General features: G+C 36.5%; 1 protein-coding gene across 1 annotated transcript in view; it reads right to left on the reverse strand.

Moving 5' to 3' along the window:
• Window positions 1-25,264, reverse strand: part of LOC127071374 (neurogenic locus Notch protein) — a 188,356-nt gene that overhangs the window by 154,554 nt on the left and 8,538 nt on the right. The gene's annotated exons all lie outside the window — the stretch shown is intronic.

The raw sequence follows: 25,264 nt of genomic DNA on the forward strand, positions 1-25,264 counted from the left end.
AACACTTGGCAAAACTTTGTGAGGATCGATTATGCAAGTTTTGTCACGGAACGAATTGTTCCTTTTGAATCGAATACTTTACGATGATCTTGAAAAATGATCACGAACCATTACAAATTCGTATTAATAGCGTGTGATAGTTTGTGTAATAGTTAGTAATAAAGTATTTGATTAAACACGTTGTTGGAACATACAATTAGAGTTAACATAAAAAGTACTGTATAACGATTAATTAACTATATCCCGTGATAATCGAAAGTAAGTAAAAAATGTCTTCGTTTGGTGTCAACTATCGAGCATTCATTATATCGCGTTTTAATTAAGAGACAAATCCGCGTAGTAAATATGCATTAGGAAGAAAAAAGCAAATCCGAAGGAAAAAGAGGATAGAATAAAAAAAGAAGGAGAAACGATCGATAGGTGTGCGTGCTGTAGTATTGGAAATACGCGAAGAACGAAACAATTCGAGAGAAGTAAGGGAAAAGAGAGTCGTTTTGCACGCTCGAACTCGAGTAAGGCCGATCTCAATTTATAATTCTCCGACACGTCTGTGGTCATTGAAGTCGCACGACGCGGCGACGATGGCCGCTGGGCTCGTGACGATAGCGTAGTTGCGTGTTAGAGAGAGTGAGAGAGAAAGAGAGAGAGAGAGAGAGAGAGAGAGAGAGAGAGAGAGAGAGAGAGAGAGAAGACCACACGACGACGCGACGACGACGACGATTCAATCTATGTGCTCCCGTAACGAGAAGAGGGCTACGCCGTCACTCAAACACATAGATAAACGTATATATATATATGTATGTATCATGTGTATGTATGTGTATATATGTATATATGTATATACATATTTGAGAAGACGCAAGTCGCGAGCAAGAACACACAACACAACGAAGAGGACGAAATGCACGCGCTCGTCGGCAATGTTCGCGACAAGACGGATGAGATCAGTTAAACCAAACTGCCATCGTGACAAATCCACCGTTTCCTCTGTTGTCGTCTTCGTCGTTGGTTGTATTCTCTACACGTGCTAAACAAAACCATCCTATGTAAGTCCATCACGCATGAAATTTAATTCGTTCTACGTAGGACGAACGATTTTTCTGCGATTTATGTCAGGATTTCCGTCCGTGGGTAGTCCGAATGCTTTAGGGTACTCTAGCTTGCTTGCTTGTTTCTTATCAAAATGATACTAATCGGCGTTCGACTAATTCCCGTAAGTTTCTTTCTAATCGTTCGAGCGAAAGCAATAAAAAAGTGGAGAAGAAGATTCCAAATATTCATAATTTCGTTTTCGAAGTTACGTTTCAATGGATTTGCGATAATCGCGCGACCCTTTCATTCAGTTTCGATTCCAAAAATAAATAGTACGTTAATAGCTTTTCTTTTCATTTTAATCATTCACAAAACTTGTTTAAAATATTCTCAAAGCGAGTTTAAAGCGAGATAATTATATCGTATGGGTTACGCAAATTCAGGAATATGAAAACACGCGAAAAACGGCGTCATTAAGGAAAGAGAGCGTGTCATTTAATTATGTATGCTGCACGATTAGTTGAGTGAATGCTATCTCTCTTTCTCTCTCTCTCTCTCTCTCTCTCTCTGTTTCTCTCGCTAACTTCTATAAACTGAAAGCACACACACCCACGCTATATAATCTACATTGTCCTGAAAAAAAAGGTGGCTTTAACTGTTTCAATTCCAGAGTAAATTGCCACGGAAAGAAAGAGAAAGCCACCGTTGAATTTATGCCTTCCTTCCTGCTCGTCCGTAAAATTAATTTGCGCTCGCGCTAATAATGGAAGCTCCGAGCAAATTGCACCACGAAAGCAAGCGAGAATGCTTGGATGACCGACTACGTAAACCGGCGTTTGCGTTTCGTTCACAAGCGTTAAAACTTTTCTATATTTTTACTCTGTCGAATACCATGCTTTTTACTACCGTTGTAATTAAAATACGCACGGTTCGTTATAATATACTCAAGCTTACATATGCATAAACGTCGTCCTCATTTTTCGACTTAATTTTCATGCGATAACATGCTCGTTCGTTAGTTTCGCTTTAAAACGAATTAATGTACAAGTCTAAGGACTCTGTTATTAAATGAGAAAAATCGAAATTATTCTTGTCGAGATGTAATAAATAAATGTAATATATTGAAACTCATTTTCATTTGCACAACACTCTATTTTTTAATTATTTCTTTATTCGTTCCTTTTATTCGTTCTCGTAAAATAAAACGGTATAACGTCATTGAAGTTATTTTTATTCGACGGATGATTTTAATTAGATAAATTGTAGAAATAAATAAATGCATTACTAACAAACACTTGTAGGAATATCTCATATACTCATGTACTCTCGATAAACACAACGAAGAAGAATACGCAAATAAAAAGAATAAATAAATAATTTAAAAAGAAGTCTACGTAAAACGTTATTCCATGCTTTGACGCACACACATATAACACATTATGCTACACGTATTATATTGAAATATTATCTACAATAAATAAGTTGAAGTGTGTAATTATGATTAATGAATTGATTTTACTTAATGAATTTTTTTTATAAATTGTGAAATTATAAAAATGAAAACTGTTCAATTCATAAATTCTATAATATAGAATTTATACTAAATATTATTACTATTACTTTACTATTATTATTATATTAAATGTACTATTATTTATATTAATTTATTATTAATTTATTATATTTATATTTATTATTTTTTATATTAAATTTCTTTTCGTCTGTACATTCGTTCGATACTCGACGACCGATAAAATTCAACTATTCTACTTTAATACTGTTTTATTCCGTTCTCTCAGCACCGATGCTTAATCTTCTATATATTATCGTTTTTTCAATTATTGATTATCATTATTCCATAATTTTTCGATATTTGTTTTTTCTCACTCATTCTTTTTCATTCTTTATCACTTTCTTTCATTTACGTAGATATATTTTTTAGAACGCGAGTCTACGAACTACGCTTAAACAAAGCACGTTCAAACAAAGTCCTAGACATCTAATCTCCGTACATACATAAACATTCATATTTATCGATCGTATATTCTCGTTCATATATCGTTCATATCCCTTATACCTCTATGATTATTACCTTCTTATCTTATAAACACTATTCTTAGTATTCTTTCAACGCACACTCACACGCATGATCATTTTCCTAATTCCCCTACATCTATCCATTTATAAATTTACCTTCAAAAAAATTCATAAAAATCGATCGAAAATAAATGCAACGAAAGAATACCTAAAGAAAAAAGAATGAACGTTAAGAATTTAAAAGAAAGTCGAGATAACGTACACTCGCGCGTATTTCTAGGCCCACGCGTTCGTGTTCGTGTAAACATGGAGAACATCGGCATCGAGGATTCTCTGCAAGGATCTCGGAGATATCGAACGTGCGAAAACGTTGTGGCGCTTGCGTAAAACGATTATTCCAAGCTTACGATGCCTTTGAGAAAAGAACAGAGAGAGAGAAAGAGAAAGAGAAGGGGTGGAGATGAAAGAGGGGTGAAGACACGCCGCGAACCGCGAGTAACCAATGAATGATTCAAACGTAGATCTTAAGAATCTCGTAGCTGGTTCGAGTATTCGAACGTTGTTTACGTGTACGTGAATCCATGTGTATGTCTTGTTTGTACGTGTATGCGCATTTTACGTCATAAAGACACGCGCACGAGCGCACGCGTATTTTAACGCTCCGTTCGTTCGAACCAAGCATCGCTCGTAAATTAACCAGTGAGGCAAGTTACACCGGCGAAAGAGACCGATGGGAGGCCGACGTTTTTCTATCGTCTATCTTAAGAGAGAGCTTTCTCGTATGCGAGCGATGTGACATTTCGATGATCGTAGAATAGGTTAAGGGCAAAAAGCTGAACAATGAATTTCTATGATAACTATATCGAGATAAATATACTGAGAAAACAAGGGAGTTCGTAATTGTACGGTATGTTATAGAAACTTGAAAAAATAATAAAGGAAAATAAAGAAAAGAGAATTCAACGTCGTAGATATGGAATTTATTGTGTAAATTTGATTGTGGATAATATTGACAAATTTATAAGTATCGACATTAATTCTGATTATGTGTCTCTACTAATCTTGACCTCGACAATCGGTCATCGGTGCTCCCCATAGCGCTACGGACAAATTGAGATTCACATAGCATTCAACATGATAATATTGTAAATGGATTTAAGTTCGAGAATATTTGGAAAACAAAAAATGTTTTTATCGAAGTAAAGACATTAATAGATTCTCTATTGTCTTCAGAGATATACAATGAATTTCTATGATAACTATATCGAGAAAAAACGAGCAATTATACCGTATGTCATAGAAAATCGAAGAAACAATAGGAAAATTAAAGAAAAAGAATTTAACGTCATAAATATTGAGTGCATTGAATCTAAGTGATCAACAAAATCGCCAAATATCCTTATACGTTGTCGTGTTTCCTGTTATTACCAACCTACGTGATAATGATAGACGAGTATCTAACGTTTAAGAAAGATTTAAATTAGTGTTAAAAGTTAGATTATTACATAAAATTATGTAATGATAGTATATTTTAAGGAATATTTTAAATCTTACGTAGACTTCGATAAGTGTTTATAAGTGAATAAATAAATAAACACACGCTCACGCACGCACATACAGACACACGTATAAAAGATTGTGTATGAAGAGTAAAACACATTTGCGAGTCACGATTCAGCAATGCTTATGTAATCGATATCTCGAACTAGCAGTTTTGCTCGTATTATCGTATCACGATGAACGGAACGATCCACGGCTTCTTCGTTCGACTTCCGATACGATTATTCATCCTCTTTAACATCGAGAAAGATCACTTTTACTATTCGTGATTCAACATTTGCGAAAGGTCGTTGCTCCAGCACCTTGTCCGGGGTCAAGACTCGCAAATGTCTTGCGTGGATAGCGCGAGCCGATGTTGTTGCTAACTCGTCTTAGAGAATAAAGCTTTGTCCGCTTTCGTTTATACTACGATCGTAACGTTATCTTGGCAACACTCAAAATTACTATGCGAGAAAGTATGCAAACGAGAGGAGAGCTCGTCAAAGAAATATTTTATTCGATTCGAATAAACAAATTTCATGAGAAAAAAAGAAAAGGGAAAATTATTCTGCGCTTTCTATTCGAACGAGATCGATCGATAAAATTAATGAATTCGTACGAATTTCTAATGATAAATTAATAGGAACGACGAACATATGGTAATACTTTAAACTCCACACACACACATACATTTATTATACGTACTTGCTCGTAACCTATCTCTTTTTTTCCTTCGCAGTAATCATATATCAATGGTATTTAAATTTAAAATAGCAGCACGATCGAACGATCGATTCAAAGACGTGCCGATGAAAACGATTTAACGAGCTAACAAAAAAGTCGATTACATCAAAGAAGTAGTACCGAAGGATCGAGCGAGTACCATAATCGGTCGATGCGTTGTCTTACAAAGCCTTTCAAGAGACCTTGCTCGGAGAAAGAAAGAAAGAAAGAGAAAAAGAAAGAAAGAAAGAATTAAACAGAAAGAAAGAGACAGATAGAGAAAGAAAAAGAAACATGAAAAGAGAAAAATTAGAAAAATTTTACGACCGGATGAATGATACCTGACTTCAAATGCACTCTTCTCTTTCAGCTACATATTCGCTAAGTTTTCCCGGAACAGAGACACTACGCGAAAGGATAACTAACCCCCTCTCCATCTTCGCTACTTTACCTTCCAGTTCTCCTTTCAGTCTCCCTTCTTTCCAACCTAAGCTCTATCTATCTCTCATTCTCTTCGTCTTTCTCTTTCTCCGCTTCTCGTATGCCGACAATTCACTCTCATTGGCGGCTCGCCAGAAGGAAACGTTTCAACCTTTCCTCTCTCTTTTTCTTTCTCCCTCTCTCTTTCGTTCTCTCTCTGTCTCTCTGTCTCTCTTTCTCTCGTTCCTACGGTCTACTCGTCCAACTAAATATCACTCGCTCGTCGATGAATGAAATTTCGAAGGATTTCAAAGCCGAGATAGAACACCTGTTAGCTTCTCCGAACTAATTATAAATTTTTCCATGCTTGCCAATGAACTCGAGCGAGTCAGTTCGTTTCTTTATATTTCCATTTGGAAAGATGGCCCTTCTCAATCGTGCTCGATTATTATCGAAAGGATCACCGGTTGAGATTAAGAATTGCTTTAAAAGTGCGCGCCATTTTGTTCTCTTTCTCTTTTTGTACCTTTCGATTCGCATCAAGAAAAAAAAAATCGAGCGCGAACTTACTATGCTAAAAATGGAAACAAAAAAGAGAAAGAAAAGAAAGAAGAAAGATAAAAAGAAAGAAAGAAAAAAAGAAGGGAAAAGAGCATAACAAAATAAAACAAAACAAAAAATGTAAAGTGAAAGGAGTGGCTGTTGGTTGCTCGTAGGATCTAAAAGTGTTCACCGCAGCAGACCATGCAGGATTATGTCGAAAGGACGACGGTGCAGAATCGAAATCGTTCGACGTCGTTCCACAGGCACAAGATTCTCGAAGCGGCTGGCTCGTATTAGCGGGCCCATTAATCACAATTACGTGAATTCAGGTCCCGTGGTCGCGCGCGTGCGTACCTCACCAACGAGAAAAGAAGAAGAAGAAGAAGAAGAAGAAGAAAACGACGAAGAAGAAGAGAAAGAAGAAGAAGAAGAAGAAGAAGAAGAGGAGGACACGCTCGCAGAAAATGTACGAGTCGAAGAGCTCGGTAAAAATACCGCCCACTGGGCCGATGCCCTGCCAACAAACCTTCCCTTGTCGTCGTCCTCGCAGCGGGTGGATTATCCAGGACCACCGTGGAATTTCGATGGGACAGGAAGACCACATCGTCCAGTCGAACTCTTCTCTCTCTCTCTGTCTCTCTTTCTTTCTCTCTTTTTTCTTGTCACCGCCCTACTTACATTCCGCCCTCGTCTCCCGTTGCTTTCCACTGAGTTTCTTATGTATGTATGTATGTATGTATGTATGTATGTATGTATGCGTACCGTTTTCTTCGATATCATCCGATGCTCTCAAGGGTCATCGAGCGATCTCAATCTTTGTTTCTTTGTCTTCGAGAATAGTTGAAAAAGTAACTACTTCGTTTGTATATTCAATTGTATATATATCGTGTATTTGTGTGTGTGTATATATATTACACGATTTTAACTATTTTGTAATTTTCGAACGTTTGGAATGATATTTCTAACGTTAAGTCGACTTTCTTTCCGTCACTCGCACCGTTATTTTACTTTAAATATAAGAAAAAAGAAAAAAAGAGAATGAAAAAAGTCTTCCAATCAATACGATTACTTAGCAATTTTCAAAGTCTACCAACCGGATCTTGACTCACAGACATTTATACATCTATATCAATCTCAACACGTTTTAAGGATATTACCGATTGAACGAAGAGAGGGATAGCTTAGCTTAGCTTAGCTTAACTTAGCTTAGCTTAGCTTTGCTTAGCTCAGGTATAAATACACTCACATATACTACAAGTATGTATCTACACAAGGAAACGTATTTCAGAAGCGATCGCGCACGCGAAAGACCGACCGGACAGGAAATTATCCAGCGATCGGTGTACATGCACTATGTTGGCCTCCCGCATTGCGCAAGAAGTAGAGCTCGTTTGTGCCATATTTGGCTTGGAGGAACTCGGGTTTCTAACTCCTTCGATAAAGGACTTCTCGAATCGTCTCGTTGCATCTCCGTAGGCACGCACCGTACCACTAAAAGGAGAGAAAATCGCTTTGATCGTCGTCGTCATCGTCATCGCCATCGTCAACGTCAACGAAACTGCATTACCACTTTTTCTTACTTCCTTCGATCCTACTCGACTCTATTTCGAAAGGCATCTATACGATTAAGTATCTTTTAGTCTTGCTTGGTCAGTATTTATTTATTATAACTTATACATACTCGTTAACAATTCTCTAGTCATTTTACTATACTATATTGGATTGGTTAACTCATTTCCTACTACTACCGCTTTGATACTTTTCGACGACATTAAAGAATAATATCTTTCAATTGGACGCGATGGGTTAACGATAAAAAGCGTACGGTACAACGTCGCGTGCCCTTTATGTAACATCCTCGAATGGATGCGCCATTATCGAGGGACGCGTATATTGCTCTTCTCTTGGTGACTCATTGAAGTTCATTCAACACTTTCACTCATTGATTATCTATGAATGTATATAAACCTAATACTTCCAACTGTGATACAAAAATATTATTATTTTCGATTAAATTCTAGTCTATACTATATATAAACGATAACATTGTTTTACAATTAACTTTTCGTTCGATATTATCGTTTCGAGTGAAAACCGAATCGTACTTCGATTATTACGAATATAATGAAATAATAGATAAATCGAGAAGAAAGAGTGTCCTTCGATTTTACTCTTGACCGAGCCACCCATCTTCGGAACGACGAGGAGCAGATCGTTTTTACCTTCTCCCTTATATTTTCAACAATGTATACCCTTCCTAAGGACAGGTTCGAGGCGAGGAAGAGGTACAACAAAACGCGAAGAGGATCGTATAAGGTGAGCTCTCTCGACCACGTCGAAGAGAGTTAGGTATTTGCTCTTCGTCTCTTTTCGTCCCTTTTTCCTTCCCCTTTTCTCTCTCTCTCTTTCTCTCTCTTCCGAAGGACTTTTACGGTGCGTTCGTGTATCGAACCAAGAGATTTCTCGAGATCGCGACATAACTCGAAACGCTCTTTCAAGAATTCGACCGCCATTGAAAACTCACGAACAAATATTCTTTAAAAGGGAATTTAAAGTGACGTTAGCTTTTCTTTATTAATTTATAACCTTAAAGATTATATTTAAAACCGACGCGGAAGTAACTTTTGTATCTGGCATTTCGATATGCAAGTTCCCTCTCACCCCTCTCTTACCTTGAAAGATTTTTTAATCAACGCTCGTTCGATCGCGATCTCACTTTTTTTCTGTTTTTTTCTTTCTTTCTTCTTCTTCTTTTTTTTTTTTTTTCTTATGCAACGGTACACTCCTGAAAGGTCCACTGCCCGTCGTCGTTTGTTAAATTATCACGAAATTTTACTTGGCAGCTCGGCGTGATTGCGATTTATGGGCCGGCTTCGAAATATGTTATTATTATTATTATTATTATTATTATTATTATTATTATTATTATTATTATTATTATTGTCGTTGTTGTGGTTGTTATTACTATTATCATTATCTTCTGTCGGTTCGTTGACTTCTTTGCAAGCTCGTTTGTAATCTATGATACCTTTTAGAAATAAAATTTGTATAATGAAACAGTGATCTAAATTTTGTACCTAGAATATAATACTTAAACGAGTATATATAAAAATCTTTTTTATTCGTTACGACGATGATTCGTAATCGATTTAACAAGAATCGTACGAAATGTTTGAAATATATTTAGAATCCGAGATATAATTACGATTTCATTTGTTATCGTTAATTTTTGTTTAACGAAATTTACTTTGCACGAAAAAACGTACGATTACAATTAGAATTTTTTCAATCGACGAGAGATTATCGGCTCCTATCAAAGATTTATATTTCGATTATACAGGCGCAGATGCTGGAAGAAAATCCATTGGATCCGAAAGTTCTCTTATTTTCGAAGGTCTGCGAGGAATGTCGGTTATTTGATACCTACTTCGACACTCGATACGTAAGTGGTTCGAAAGGCTCGTCCCGGACTTTCGTTCTATCTTTCTTTATCTACCTTACACATCCTCTTTTTCTCTATATCCACTTGGAAACCGAACGAAATAAAGTGCGATGGATGAAAAAAGAAAACGAAGGGAAAAAAGAAAAAGAAAGCGTTGCGAAGTAAATCCTCCGGTAATTACATTCGCATGATAAATCGATCGAAAAATTATGGCTTAATAGCGAATATCGGGAGGGCCTGTCTTTTGATATATCGGATCATTATTAAAATAATTTGTCTTTATCATAAATGCTTGTATTATATTATCTTGGAAAAGGACACCGACTACTTTGTTTTCCTTTTTTCTTTTTTATTTCTTCTGTGCGCATTAATATAGATTCATATTAATTATATTTATATTAATAATTATTTTCATTAATATTATATATTATATATTATTTCATTAATTATATGCATATGAATAATTATTTTCATATTATTACATTGTTGTCATATTGTTATTATATTCATATTAATTATACTCATATTAATAATTACTTTCATATTATTATTTGTGTAACAAGTAAAAATTATAAAATATCTAGAAACGATATAGAAACATTTTAATATCACGATTTATCTAATATACGTTCGATATTAATACAAAATAATATATACGCTTCTATAAAACGATTAATAATAAATCATTCTCAAATTTGCGATTCACGAGACAAAACAGAAAAGAAAAAGAAGTTTAATACCAATACACTTTCTAATTAATCCTAGACAATACGTAAACGTCTCGAACCTAACGATAACATGCCTTCTTAGAATTGCAAGCAAGCAAGCAAGCAAGCAAGCAACAAGTGGTCCATAAACGGTGGCTGCGTAAGCCGCGCAATCGTTTCCCGTTTTAAGTAGGACGTAATACGATAAAAGAGGAAGAGAAGAGAAGAGAAGAGAAGAGAAGAGAAGAGAAGAAGAAGGAGAGAAAGTGACGTACACTAGTTAATCGATCATCGATCATAGAATCGTAGGCACACGTTTGGAATAATAATAACAATAACTACAATAATAATCAACAAGAGCGATAATAATAATAACAATCCATAAGTATAATCGATAGTAACCATTTTAAAGCGAGCACTTCAAACGTATTCGCAAGTTTTGAAGTAGACATAGTTCTCTCTCTCTCTCACACAGACACACGCGCGCGCGTATGTATGTATGTATGTATGTATGTATGTATGTTTGTATGTATGTATGTATGTATGTACTCGACGCGACTCAGAAAGGAACGCAATTACGGTGGTCGTCGCTACGTGCCGACGATAATGGCATCTTCCTTCGATGAACACCGTCCTCTTTGAAGACCACCGACAGCGGTGCGGGAGAAGAACTGAGCAAGAAAATGTGCGGGTCTCTTCGGCTTTGCCCTCGAAAGAATATCACTGCGACTTTTTCGTAGGACGAACGCCTGTCAAACTCGAACATAGCGATGACTCCCGTCGTGCCATTCGATAATGATCATTACGAAATCGCACGTTTATGATGAGAGAAAATGCGGAAGATCGAGTAATTTTTTCGATCGAGAAAGTACTATGACGTCATTCTGACCCGACGTCCTCGTCGTACTCATCAAGAATTTCTTTGGATTATTTTTTATTGAAAATCGTACGATCTACGCATATTTTATATTGCGTAGGACTATTTGAGAAATATATTTTAATAGATTGATACCGATTTTGTTAATCGTACGACACAATTATCAACTGAAAAAAAAAATTATACATATATATATAAAGAAATCACCTTAATTTTATTAAATATAAATTATTTTAATTAAATATTCAAACAACAACAACAACAACAAAAACGATTAATTTCCAAACCGTCGAGACTTTTCCACCAACCAAAGCGACATCCAAATCTAAATAATAAAATATAATAAAATCCAAAGCGAAATAATAAAAAATAATAAAATATCCAAACCTAAAGCACCACCAGAAAGAAATCGATATCCAAACCTAAATAATGCGATTAGGCAGGGTGTTAAATAAATGAAAGAAATTTGGAATACGATCAATGCAGAAATGCGATCGATAAACGAACGAAAATGATTTGAAAGTTTTATCGCAGTTCGAACTTTAGACCTACATACGAAAAGAGCTTGGTTCCCTTCGTTCGAGGTGTCCCCTTGTATCCGGAGGAGACCCTTCGTCTCTCCCTCCGACCTCCCGCTCGTCCGCCCCTTTCTCCAAAACGACCGAATGTTCAACCATGGACAGGAATAACGGCGTCGAAGAAGAGCAGACCAGGGCAGTGCTTTTAAGAATCGAACGGAGCCAACCAAAGAGAGAGGGGGGAGGGAGAGGAAGGGGGAGGAAGGGGACGAACGAAGAGACACAGGGATTCTATTGTATTATAATGGGCATTATACGGATATTCGCCTAAGTGGCTCGTACCTCCTTCCTATTGCGCAATTTATGGCCGTTCGTTAGCTGACTATACTGTTTTTAAGAGGCTGGTCCAGGACCCATACTACTCCAACTATACCTACCTGTCTACCTTAGCTTAGCTACCCACCTAACCGAACCTACGTATGCTCATAGGATAACAACGTGCCTCCCTTGAGGGGGCAATTTAAGCACGAGCCGAAAACCGGCAATTCTCCTCGAAAACGTGTTCTCATCGTGATATCTGGAGCTCGAGGTAACGTTAACATAAACTAAAATCATTTTACGATAGGATGTATAAAATGTCTCTCGTCTAATGAAAGAATAATGAATAAAGAATAATGCTTTTTCTTTCTTTTTATTCTATTAATAAAATCATTTTATATACATATATATGATTTGATCGAATATAACGAATATACAAATCTTTATTTATATTTGAACAAATGAAGAATATAAACGAAGATTTCAACAAATTTTTTTAACTTTCAATAAGTTTCTCAATCGATCTTGTACGAATACTCGTAATGATCCTACAACTTGGAGCACAAGGGAAAGATAAAAAAAAAGAAAGAAGAAAAGAAAGAAAGAAAGAAAGAAAGAGAAAAAGAAGAAGAAAAAAAAGGAAAAGGTAAGAAAAGATTGAGTATCCTTTGAAGATTCTTATGGAAGGGAACGAAATAAAATGGCATCTAGATCCTAGCTGGTCTCGCTTCGTAGGGGAAGGAAAAAAAGATTCCGCGGTCAATCGAGAGGGAGAAAAGGTTCGCAGCTGTTCTCTCTTCGATACTATCGATTCCTTCGCGTGCGACGAAGGCACGGCAAGCGTGGATGTTCTTAGTTTGTACAGCCCTGCTATGAAGAGAGAAAGAGAGAGAGAGAGAGAGAGAGAGAGAGAGAGAGTCGGGGCCCCGTGCGTAGCGGCCTGCAGGACGAATGGAACATCTGCCGGTGCCCGGTAAGCCCCTTCTCCAAACACCATCACCACCACCATCGCCATTTTACCACCACCACCAACATCACCACCATCGTCACCCTGCACCACATTATACGCTGGACTCCAGCGTCTCTGCTATATACTAACCGCATCACCAACATCGACTACGCGACACATAACTCCTGTGAGCAAGACACTAACTTCTTTTTTTCTCTCTCTATCTCTTTTTCTCTGTTTTTTTTTTTTTTTTTTTTTACATGGAACAAGGTCGACGTATCCTTCGTATAGATACGTATGTATGTATATATACCATATCCACATTAGAGGGCGAAAACAAAAGGAATTTACAAAAAGTATTGTCCTTTAGTTTCTCGCGCTATGTCGTCGTCCCTGCGTTTCTATGGGTACTCGTAGGCGGTGTGAAAAAAAGGATACATCGACTGGGCCATAAGCCAGGCACACGCTTCGGATTTTATGGCTTAAGAAAGAGAGAGAGAGAGAGAGAATGTTCGTCGGTCGATAACAAGGTCACCCAGGAAATCTTTAGGTATCCCTTGGGAAAGGAAGATTTAAGGATCTTCTCGTGGACGTTTGAAATTGATAAGAGAAAAGATATGTAATAATGTTAAAAAATGCAAGCGGACGTTATCTCGGTGAACTGCTATGGTCGAGGATCTTACTCATTGGAAATTGAAATCAACGGAGAAGGTATAACGTCGGGATAAATATTAATAAGTGCAGGAAACTCGTTGCCGTTTAAAAATGTTATCTTCCCGTTCGTTTCGAAAAAGAACGTCGAAGATAGCCGAGAGAGTTAGAAATGGCGAGACGTCGGGCGTCGGGAGGTCAATCCTGTAATGAACGTATGGCAAATCCCTAAGCGGAGGAATAGTATTCGAGAGATTACGAATCGCTGAAGCGTTGAAGGTATCTTCGAAGATCCTTCGGATGAAAGTACAGTTACATAGGCGAGGCTCGTACTTACTTACTTACAAGCGAGCGTTGCCTTTATCCAGGCCACAGCTAATAAAGGGGAAAACTATCCTAGGTATCGCGAAATGGTGAAAATATTTAACGTCGACTTTCTATCTTTCTTTTTTCGCTTTCTTGCTTTCTATCTCTCTCTCTCTCTCTCTCTCTCTCTTTCTCTGTTTTTCTTACTCTTTTTCTCACGTATATTCGAGAATAAATGTTATTGAAAATACATGCTTGTTTTACCAGTCGAACGAATTTTACGAGCGAATTAATCCAAAGATATATACCGAGTTAAAGTTGAAATTAATATAGGAAATACGAGTTAGAGTCGTTAAACGTGATTATTTATTTTTATTGAACGAAAAACGATGGATAGGTATATAAATAAGATTGATATTCTTGTTGCGATATGATGAAACGATAATGGAAATAAAAATACGTATAGACTACTCGGTTTATTTCTCTTCTCTCCTTAATCACGGGGTATATAACAAATACCTACATACGTAGAAAATAAAAGATCCGTGCCTTCGAGAGTCAAAACGTAGGGAAGAGTAACGAGGAATCTCATCAGAGCTTCGATGGGCCCTCGAAATTCTCGTCACGTACGAAAGTGACGTGAACTGAGCAGAGGACGACACGACTCTGACCATTTCGTTCGTAACGACATACGATCGAGCGAGCTATTATGCAAACGTAATCTCAACTTTGGTTGTACTTTAAGGTCAGCTGGAGACCGTTGATGCATGCTCCCTGCTGAAATAATATCAGTGCCATGATCACGATTTTCAAAGATAATTCGCTCGAATAAAACTCGTTTAAATCTTGTTGTTTTAATTTCGTTAAAAATTAAAAAAAAAGTCGATATAATACAATTCAAAATTGATTTCAATTTCTATTATTATTATATTAAATTCAATATTTTAACAAAGAAAAAAAAATTATATTATTCGAATGGAAGAAGAAATATTTACAAGTACGGGATTTGATCCACAAATGAAAATTTTTCGAATAAAATTGTCGATAATCTTGTTTTAAGAAATAATATAAATACAAAGTATTCATTGGAATAAATTTCAGAAAAATTATAATATTGTTCGAATGTAAGAAGAAATATTTATATGTAGAGAATGCGATCCACGAATTGAAAATGATCGATTTATCGTTCGAACGTTAGAGATCGAAGTCCTTTTTAGAAGATCCTTGGAACGTCTCCGAACCGTAGGATCTGTCCTTCGTGTCCCACCCTTCTATACAGTGAGCAACTTTTTTGACCTTTTCTCGAGTCCTTCGTTTTACACTGCAACCTTCCGTACCCCTTTCGCCTATCCTTTGTTTCGGACCCTAAGTTATATCTCAAAGTCTTTTCTCTCTCTCTCTCTCTCTCTTTATCTTTTTCTCTCTCCCTTTTCTTTCTTTGGTCAACCTCACAGGTTCGAATAAATTACGCCACCGTGTGGACCTCGCCGCGGACCCGAAATATTTCATTTCGTGGTCGTTATCGTTGCGATTCTGGAACAACTCGTGAGCTCCAGGAAAATAAATTATCGTCTCTACTTTATTTTATAAACGATATAATAGTTGATTAAAAATAAATTGAAATAAATTCATTCGTAATCATTTTCGAAATGTTACTAAGAAAAATATTAACGTTTGCAACATATTATTACAAAACGATTACGAATGATAATAAATACATATATATATATATATTAATGTTTAAAAAATCTTATTAAAAAACGATGACGAAATAATGATAATAAATAACGTGAAAGCGAACAAGCGATAAGAAAGTCCTGAAATAATAAAATAAAAACGACGTAGAAAGTTGGCGGCAAGCATAGGGCTAACAAATAATACTCGGCACAAACACACGCCTCATAGGATTCCTTCAACATCCGGCAAGGAACATTTCGAGGAGTCGAAGGCGTCCTTTAGAAAAAGCGAAACATACGGCGTCGTGGCGCGCCGCTCTCGGGAAAGTCCAATATTGTCGCGACTTATCTTAGACACGCCTGTCTTCTCGAGGATATTCTCCAAGTTCAGAGAACACCAGACAGAGAGAGAGAAAGAGAGAGAGAGAGATAAAGAGAAGGAACAGATGTACGAGGAGAGAAGGTAAACAAAGAAAACCACGCGAGAAAATGAGCACATGTAGATAGATAGATAGGTACGTGTCATTTTTGAGTTCACGAAAAAGAAAGTATAAAAAAAAAAGAAAAAAAAAAGAATTTTAATAAAAAATAAGATGCAAAGTACACCACCCACGCAATGACCTAATTAATAATTATTATACCGTTTGAGGCAACGTTGATTCGAAGTAACGAGCAATAAACAAGTCCTCGTCGGCGTTTAGTTAAAACAGGCGGTACTTTCTCCGCCATCCACCGTTAAAGGTTAAATACAAACTCACTTTGGAAAACGGAGAAACCGATTTACACCGATACGTCGAGACTCGTTTGATATTGAAATTACTTGTAGATGATCGCACCGATTGGAACCGAACGTACTTCGAATCGAACGGTAAATTAACTATTACGTCAGCTTTATTCTCACACCGATAGAAACGCGATTACTAATTGTGACCCTTTTTCTCCTCCCATTAGTTTTTTTCATCTTAATCTAGATATATTCGAGATTGATCGGATTGAAAAAAGGTCTTTGGTAATACGTTGTAAAAGTCGTTTACGCTTACATGTCAGGACGACAAAAAGGAGAGACAAAAAAAAAGGAAAAAGAAAAGAGAGAAAAATAAGAAACGCTGTGTCATTATAATCATTCGAACGGCGTTACACGAGCAAAGACATTCCGATGTTGATTAACGCCCGAGAGGAATCTCTTTTAAAAGATACATTCAAAGTTATAATTATATACGCTCTCGACGAAAGGCAAAAGCATACAGACTCATTGTAAGTAAGTACTTCGACTAGCGACTATGCCGAGCTACGATGATATCTCTTGTCGCATGTGAATGAAGTAATATATCGGAGGAGTGTCCGCTCGTTTTTAAACGAGTTTCCGTGGCCTCAATGAAACTCCATCAACGTGACTACGCAATCACGGCCAACGTGATTTCGCAGGATCATCCTTCTCATCGATCTCTCGTTATCGGTTGACTGTCCGATGATTTTATCTACCTTAAAATCGGCAATTAAATCGACGATAAAACATATCTTATCATTTCGATAACCATCTTCCTTTAGTCATTTTCTATTCTAATTCTTGATCGATATTAAACATTTATAACGATACATTACAATAAATAACGAGACAGTTACATATAAATCGTAATAAAACCGATATGACAAAACTGTCCTTGATGGATCGAATCGATTAGAAAAAAATAGAATTATACGAACGTTGAGTTATCGTAGGAGTATTTTTTTTACGATTTATTATGGGGTGGGAGACGATCGGGAAGATGTGGGACATAGAGGAAGGTATCGTGACTTTGTGCATGCGATTGAGAGACTCGAGTAGATAATTATTATCGCGTGAAAGAGAGAGAGAGAGAGAGAGGGAAAGAGAGAGAGAGAGAGAGGGAGAGAGAGAGAAAGAGTATGGAAGCGAATGGAAGGAAAAGGATAAGAGAGCAGAAGAAGAGAAAGGTGTTGGATGCGAAGAGACGTCGAAGCGAAGTAAAGGCGGTTCAAGGATCACCGTATGTGTATATATATGTAAATGTAAGTGTGCTTGTATCTCTTTATTTATGTATTAGTGGAGACTCAGCCGGTTAAGCGTACGCGCCATCGAATCGCCCTTTCTCCGTCTAGCTCTCCCTTCTCTCCGCTCCACCCTCTCACTCTTTCTCTCTCTCTCTTCTTTTCTCTTCCTCTCGCCTCGTTGACCCCAAATACCAACGCACGATTAAGTACTCGCTCGACGATTCTTTCGTGACTGGCGAGTGCCGCGAAGAGCAAGCCTGATATGAACATTCACAGAGAGAGAAAGAAAGAAAAAGAGAGAGAGAGAGAGAGAGTCGACGAATGAAGATACTATCCTTCCGTACTGCCGGAAGACCCTGCAAAAGAGATCCTACGGCTTTGATCGGCTTCCGCCGATTAAACCGTCTTTGAACTGAGCCTCCATGCTCTCTCGAAAAATTCCTTTTTTGGGGTTATCTCGTCTCGTAATTCAATGCCTTCCTTTTGCTTGATAACGTCTTTAAACGCTCGATTCAATTTGTAGAAGAAAGACTGCTTGATCACGTTGATCGCCGTAAAAAACGATTCTCTTGCGAGTACAAGTAGATAAGTCGATAATCACGCAAAAATGCAAATTCTTTGAACGACGATGGAAGAAGTATCATTTTGGGTCTCTTTTCCTTTTTTCTTTTTTTTTTCAAAATAAATATTCTTCACCGAAATCAGAGAAATCGCGATTCGACGAAGATTGCTCGTTTGCATAATTAACTTCGAATTTGAAGAGTAGAAAGTTTAAAAAAAAAAAAAAGAAAGAAAAAAGAAAAAAGAAAAAAACAGAGTTCGAAAAATAAATCTCACATCGCAATTTCTTACCATTTGACTTCGTTAAGCTCGGTAACTATCGCGACTAACGTCCATACATAGCCAAGTACGTACGTACAACGTTAACCGAGAAGGGCATCCTAAGGAAAAAGGTGAACGCAGTTGGGTTTTCGAGTTACCAAGAGCGCGAATCGAGAAAGAGACGCGATACACGCTCGCGACTTTTCCATGGGACTTGATGAAGAACCTGGGCCTTCGAGATACCGTTGCGAACGTATGACCGTTCTCCACGTATTACGTAGAAATATATGTTACGAGCGTAAGAACGGTCCGTTCTTTACGTGCGAGCAACCGAGGAATCGTTTTCCGGTTCGCGTTCGTTCGGCCACTGTTTCTCGTACAACATACCAAGTCGTTCGAATATACACACGTATATTTACGTATACATATATACAGACACGTACATACATTTACGCGTCGTATCGATGTAGTAGTTATGCATGAATGTACACTGAACAGAACAGATACATTTGATGCATTTATAAATGTATACGTACATGTGGATATTTATAAATGTATTTACATATATATATATATATATATATATATATATATATATATATATATATATATATACATAGAACATGAATGCATATACATATATACATACCGATGCATCCACACCCGTTACAAGTTACGCGTTTACCGCAGAGTCTCGAGCATAATCCTTTCGAATTTTACGCCATTGAATTTCCCATGAGTTCGGTCAATTCGATCAAGCGAAACAATGAGCGTTAAATTTTATTCTCGTAAAAACGAATCGATAAAATCGATGATACGGAAGTAGACCGAGATAGACTTAATTTTTTCTAAGCTAAATATAGCTTTGATATCTTTTTAGGATATATTTTGATCAAATACTCAACAGCAAGGATCAACAGCGTGCATCGTTTATATTTTATTAGAAAAATTATAATAACGAAAGTAGATAATATTGTAAATTGAATATTAACTTTGCAATGACTTTGTAAACAGAAGGTACTAAATTATCGATATGTAAACCTTATATAACACGCATTTGATACAGCACGGTTTAAAAAATGGTGATTGCACTTGTATAACTATTTTTAAAAAATGGTTTGAATAGAATATTTTTATATTACGGCGAAGATGAAAATTAATAAACAAAATAAATTTTTGTGATTTCTTTTTTAATATTTAGTTTCATTGCTATATAATATTTTATTTTTATTATTATTTTGAAGTGAAATACTATTAAAAAAAAAAAAAAAAAAAAGAAAGAAAGAATTACATTAGTTTGCCTTTAATCTCATGAATCTTTTAAATTACGAAAAATATGCCAATGGAGTGTAAAATTTTATATGTATTATTTTTTACACATTCATGCAACAATAATGCGAATAATTTGAAAAATACGCGATTTCTTGTTTCTTCTTTGAAATATATAAATCTCACTTTTAAAACGAAATATTTTAAAATGAAAAAAAAAAAATAACAAAATAAAAAAAGCTACGAATTTTTTTAATTGCTCTCATATAATACAATTACGATATATAACGAATACGAATTGTCGTACCGGGAGGGTCTGGCTTTATATTTTCAAGTTTCGTGAAAATATTGAAAGACGTCGTTTGAAAAAGATACAGCAATACGTTTATATCGATCGTTGAGAAAAACGTATACCTGAAAGATCGAACGAGTCACGGTGAAAACTTGGAGGACTGAGCACCTTCCCGTATCTCGCACCTGCCGTCGTTGCCAGGACCCCGAGGTATTCTCTTTCTTTCTTTCTCGCAATGGCACTGGACTCAGTTTTTCTTTGGCATCGAGACGCATGCATGCACGCACGCACAGCACAAACGCACGCACGACATCTCGGCATCGTTCCGTCACCAACCGAAGCCACAATAATTTCCGAGTGGACCATACATGGAGATAACGAGGGCAAGACAAAGTTTTCAAGTGACGAAGATAAAAAGCTTCAATAAAAGGTTCGCCATTTGGATTCGAAAAAAAGGAAAAAGAAAAAAAAAAAAGAAAAATTCAAATAACAATTTTCCTGTTTTATTGTCCGAGATGATATTCGAGTGTACCTACACATATTTTTCTCTCTCATTATTTCATCGTTTTGTTTGCAATGGCCGACGGTTTAGCAATCAAAGGCCAATTATTCGATCGACGACCCGTCGTCACCAATGACAAATAATTATTTCTTTCCTAGCTGTAAAATTACTCTCGCAATTCTTTTTTTTTTTATTTTTTTTATTTTTTTTATTCTTTCTCTCATAGAACAAGACGCGATTATCTTTGTACGATGATTCACAGAAAGTTCCTCGAATATTTTCGAACTAACGAGAAATTAGTCGTCGTTAATCTTAAAGTAGTTCAGACTCGTCTCTCGAGAAACAAGATTCTACTATATTATCCAGTCTGAAAACAGACGGCCAGTCGTATTCCGTCACGCTCGAGAACTTATCGAAGACACACCTGGCAATCGATAGAACCGTACAAAGCTTCTCCTTTGAGTCGAAGCGAATAAATGGGGAGAACGAAAGAGGGTAGTATCGTACCGTAGAAACGTGTTCTCGGTTTACTTTTCAAATTTCTATCTGGCCCACTAAAAAAAAAAAAAGAGTATTTTACCAAACCTGTGATATAAATGAAATGTTTATCGGCGAAAAAAAATGGAAAAAAATTCTTTCATCGTTTCTTAGATCGTTAAATCTTAACGAAGAATTTATACTCGTTTAATTAATTATCAAGAGGAAGATAGGTATATTTTGATATATTATATAATAATGGTAAGAAGAAAGTCAAGGGACCGAACGTTTAAAGCTAGCAGCATAGGGGCAATCGGTAGGGGGACAATGAGTCATTTAATATCTGCCGGCTAATTGGGATGACCGGCTACCGAGCGCGGTCCGCACGAATACTCGACCAATCAACGCGTGGCGTGGAACAAACACTCTCGACACGCTGATACCATCGTGATCCCCTTTTGCTCTCCTTCCATCTTCCCTTCACTCCCACCCTTTTCACGACCGAGGTTCTCAACCGAGTCAATTAAGTGTATATATACACTGTCTGTTCAAAAGATTCCGAAACTGGATTAAAGACAAACCTTCAGATGGTGGTTTCAATGATTCAGTTCTATGTTTTACATAGACTTCTCCCACTCGATTACAATGTACAGAATACTTATACAATTATGTGAAATTATCAGAAAAGTTCTTTAAGATGTTGTTTTATTCGTCAGGGATTTTTTCTTGCTAAACGATAATTCGTCCGCTACACAACTGCAGTTGTAGTGGTTTCTAACGAAAAAGTATGTTCTCAATCACTTTTTTTTTATTTTCTAAAATAAAAATTCAGAAGGATCGTCGCTTTTACGACTAATCGACAATCAAGCCACTGTGACACGCGAGTTGAACAATATTTCAAAGAAAGATTTTTTTGATAGTTTCACATGGTTGTATGAAGATTCTGTGCATTGTACTCAAGTGAGAGAAGACTATATAGAACACCTGAACCGTTCAAATCGCCATCTTAACGCTTCTCTATTTTCTATTAATTCAGTCTCGGAACTTTTTCGACAGACAATATATATATATATATATATTTACATACATCTCCGATTTATACAATTTATCGAGAATCTTACGATTAATATTTACAGATATACTAATCTCATTTTTAACGTACCTAAACAAACGATGTATATAAACCGACATGAATAAATACTGTATTAATAAAAATCTTTAAAAAAAAAAGAAAAATTTGTTGTTACATGTTCTTCTTGTATTCTACGGATTCGGAACGGGGAAGCGTATCTCGCCCAGTAAGAAATGGTACTTTACACTGCCTATTTGAAAGGAAACAAGCACGTGAGCCCGCACACAGAAATATAACGCTGCATCGTGTCGGCTAGCGGATGTGGACATATCGGGTTGCCGATGGTTCACGTATAACGCACACGGAGAAAGAAGAAAACACGCTCGTGTATTCGAGTTAAATCGAAAGTTACACAAAGGCGGCGACACGCGACATCCTTCGCCTTTCGCAGAGTTCCTTGTTCCTTCCGAGAACTTCGAGCCTCTGGTAAACAATAGTTAAGGGATAACGTAACGAGAAAGAAAAAGAAAAAAAAAAAAAAAGAAAAAGAAAAAACCACCCGCAACATATCATTGAAAGTGAGGATCCTTTAAATCTTGTACAATGACACGTTCGTGATTTTAATTAGGAATAAAAAAAAATAAAAAGAGAGATTTTCCTTCGAAATCTCGTTATAGAAAATATGAATCTGAAAATAAAAATTAATTGTGAATAATTTCTTTTCTTTTTTTTTTTTTTATCGTTGAACTTGGAGAAATCATTTTTCTCGTATATACAGAGGAATATATACAGAAGAAACGAGAAAAGAAATACGGCCATTTTTAACGCCCAACGACCAATCCGCTTTGCCCTCCGAATTTAGCTCAACGACTCTTGTTAAATCGTAGAAATACGTCTTTCGTGTAACCGAAGTAACTCTAATTGACAAACACGATTTGCCGGACGCTCAGTGGTCGCTGACCCCTCTCGTCGTTAGCCTATAGAAGTCGTTGGAGAAACTTTGACCGACCAATGAGAGGACAGGCAATCCTTAGAAAAGTGGTTTGCGCTGTGACGCTAATTTTTGCCACGTTTGGACGGACGTTGTTGACTCGCGAAAGAAAGTCTCATGTTTTGTCTTATGTTTTTCTTTTTCCCTTCGGTACGACGTTCTCCTGACATTCGAACAACTCAAAAGTTGTTTATTTCCAACATTAACCCGCGGGAAATATATACACGTAAAATTAAACGACGATCAAACTGTAAACGAATTGTATGAATTAAAAATTAAAAAAAAAAAGAAAGAAAAAGTGATAATTAATTAAGAACTTGATACGCAATTAAAAATGTCTAAAATTTCCTCGGTGTATATCAATTAATAAGTTTGTAAAATATCAGTGGTTATTATTAAACGCCTACTACCAAGCTAATCCATTTATTAAACAGAGAAGAATGAAAAATATGTTGTAACCGAAGCACAAAGAGAAATCAACGCGGTTGCTCGGTCGATTAGTCAATGTCACCTCCGTGATTAGAAGGATCGACCGAGTTAAATCGCGCGTAAGCGATGATCTTGCAATTTAGTTCAGTGCAGGCAAGCGAACAGTCAGTCCGCAAAGATTGCGTGCAGAGTTTATGCGTTTCGTCGCGGCGATGTGAGCACGTCCGATCGCTACGATTACACGTGTAACTTCTGCATGTTACTTGTACTTTGATATTACCGAATAGAAAGAAGAGACGAAGTAAAGGCGAGAGATTCCGTCTTAGACGCTTGCTCGTTCGTCGAGGCTTGACCGTGATGCACGACTGGTGACGATGATGATGATCGACCGCTGTCACGAGGCCTCTTTCGAATAAGGAAAATTACGTTCGCGTTCGAATCTATAAGAAATTTATATCCAACACGTTCTCGCAGTAGCGTTAAGATCTCGTAGAATAGATCGATCATATATATTCATTGATAATAATTCGATGATCCAACGATGTTTTGACACGTACTTAGATACTACTTCTTTACGTGTTAACGTCCGATTCCGCATGCGTGTAATTTAACTACAAGTACGATAACATAATGACAAATATAAATACATTAATCTTATATCGTATTGCCTCGTGTATTTATAAAATCGATGTCGATACTATTTTTTGGAAAAATCATTAGTAACACGGAATTAATATATATGATAAATTTAATAGTTACAGTATTTCGTGAACAGTATAATGTTTGTTTTTATCAACCAGTGTCTTGATTTCGTCATCGTCGAGACTGTTGCTTTAAATTTTTGCGAATCACTCAGAATACTCTTGACTAAAAACACCATCTCCGTAAATAGCATGAAAATTTTTTTATCGTTTGTATTGCATCGTTGCATTTCCTACAATAAAGAAATCATCAAACGTAAACAATGTGTTTTATTGTCTCTCATCTTTAATAAAACACAAAATTGAAACGTATCGTTAAATAAAAATATGTATCAAGACTTACTCAAATATCTTTATCCGATATAAAAACTTTCACGAAATCTTCAGACACAGTCCGATAACAATGAACTTTTTTTCTTTTGCAAATCATTTCTAAATTTACTATACCAAAATTGAAACACTGTTATGATATTAATCATACCTGCAATATACCTCAATTTACCTCAAAACAGTTTCCTTTGAAAAAAAAAAAAAAGAAAAGGAGAAAAAGAAGTTCAACGTTATTTTTATTCTTCGAAAGATCATGCGATATAAGAGAAGCTTGAATAAAGCAAGAATGAAAATCTTGACGTGTAATAAATATATTATAAAAGAAGACCATTAACTACGATGATAGTTAAACGTAGGTTAGGCGGAAGTAAGGAAATCTTAGTTGGGACTTGAAGAAATCTTTGGTTGGTCGAATCTCTGGGCGATAAGTGCCAATCTAAAATCCTGAGAATTCCGCGAGGACTCGTGCCGTTTTGTTGAAGGGCGTGGGAGACAATCGACCAGCAGCTGGTCGATGTTGGTTCAAGGACCATTACACAATGGGACTGTATGTACGAGCGGCACGGCTAGGATACACGAGAAAGTCACGTTTTCAAAGAGGTTCTGGGCTAGAGGATAGACGAAAGACTAC

The sequence above is a fragment of the Vespula vulgaris genome, chromosome 1 (assembly GCF_905475345.1).
Source record: "Vespula vulgaris chromosome 1, iyVesVulg1.1, whole genome shotgun sequence".
NCBI classification, from domain to species: Eukaryota; Metazoa; Arthropoda; class Insecta; order Hymenoptera; family Vespidae; genus Vespula; species Vespula vulgaris.